The sequence below is a fragment of the Sprattus sprattus genome (genome assembly GCF_963457725.1).
Source record: "Sprattus sprattus genome assembly, chromosome: 5".
Lineage (NCBI taxonomy): Eukaryota > Metazoa > Chordata > Actinopteri > Clupeiformes > Clupeidae > Sprattus > Sprattus sprattus.
The window spans coordinates 15,050,341-15,052,329 of record NC_137924.1 but is presented as its reverse complement, the minus strand read 5'-3'; positions in this window follow the sequence as shown (position 1 = coordinate 15,052,329).

Sequence of the window (1,989 nt, the reverse complement as noted above, 5' to 3'; positions counted from 1 at the left end):
GCATTTATTAACTCTGAATTGTGTTGACATTATTGATAAAGAAGTAAACACAGCTGACACTGCATGATAAGCGATTAATAAGCAGGAACTTTATAAAAATAGACTTGATGCACTGTTATGCAGTATATTGTTGAATGAGGTAAGCAGAGAGCCTGTCATTTCTATTGACTTAACTGTCATGTTGGTTATGGATGTTACCTTGATTAGTGTCCATGTACGAGGCGCTGGATGAAAATGGTGGTTGGGAGATGGTGGCTGGTCAGGAGCTCGGATCAAAGCTACTAAGGCCTGTGAATGACCATCAGTATTCTCTCCACACACACCATTGGCTGTAAGCTATGGGTCCTGAGTTATGGGAAAGACTGCTGTATGAGGCCAGGGAGCACATTAATCTTTCATGTTCTGTCGATACTTTGATGAAACAATTGATGAGGAAAGGGTTGAACAACAGCAAACATGGGCAAGGGTGCATGTAACGGCCATAGTTTTAATTCCAAAAACATATTAGATTTTTAATTGCATCTTTGTATCAACCCTTTATTTATGTCATTTTAGTAATGGTAAGGGTGTGGTATGTATTCCTGTTTCTACTGTTTACCGTATCTATATTGGTACATGGTTTTTGCATCATCTTACGTTATATACCATTCATATGGTTTAGTAGATTTTTGATTTAATATTGATGTTTTTGGGTTGCATGTTTGAAACTTCTGCAATTCAATCACGTTTTTTGTTGAATGAAATAGTGTGAAGACACACAGTACAAGCACCCATAGCCTACAAAGAGTGCCCACTGAAAGCACATCGAGTAATGAGAAGATCAAACTACACTATAGCCTTTTCAGAACAAAAGGAGCAGAATACTCATTTTGATCTCTACCTATATAGCCCCGTGTCTGCATGAAGTTTATGGGAGGAAACGCTTCTGTGTGTCTGTCACGGCTGACTAAATATGGTATGTATGATGAGCAAAATTTTATCACCGAGAATTTGAATGTTGTCTGTGTTTCATAGGTCAGGCAGGAATCACCACTGCGCAGAAAGCAACTGAAAGGTCATGGCAGAGAACGGTGGATCCAAGATGACAGGAGCTCAGAGAGGAAAAAGAGGAGTCTTTGCTCCAGGTGTTAATCTATGAAAGCCAGAGAGGTAATGAGGTCAAATCGAGCATCCACATCAGGTCGTCATCACAACGCACAAATTCCATTCAGATGGCTGAGACTCTGAATGTGAGACTTGTAAGCAGCTCTGCATGGCTCTTAGTTCAAGTGTATTTAAAGAGAAAGGAACATGTCGGCCTGCTGTGTTCCCTGTTTATTTATAACTGAAATGACTCAGGAGTTCGTAGACTTGATTTAGTGCTATCATGTGTCTCTACTCACGGTCTCCAATATGTTATCACCAGGTGTCCTTGTTGAACTAGTATACTAATGAATACACAACAGTGTAAGTGATTCCAGAATGTCTCTCCATATTTCTCAACCGTCATCGCATTAGTAGTGCAGATGGTCCAATGCTGCAGTATGTTAAAGTTTTTTTTTATGTTTGACATTCAAGTCTGTCTGAAGACAGAAGCGTTTCCCCGCATGACGTTCAAAGTGTTTGTATTGGCATTTGGCAGAATTGTGTGCAGAGGCCCTCGGCAGACAGGCCTCTTTAGTGTTTACAGCTCTGTGCCGGTGCCTGTGTTTGCGTTGGGTTGCACACCTCGCTGCTGTGTGCCCTGCAGCGCAACCAGCCAGCAGGACGCCATTCATTGGAAGGCTCTCGCCGCTGCTCTCTGACTTGTTTTCCGAGTTGTTTGACGAGACCATGGAAGGGGGTCTGGGAAAACATCAATACCGGGCCAATATTTGACCTATCCCCGAAAAGAACCGACGGCACAGGCTGGAATACCCTCAACCTCAAAGTAGCCTTTTCAGCTAATTTACCTGTTTCGGTCATATGCACGAAAAAAATGACTCCTGGCTCTACTACACCGTAGTTTGT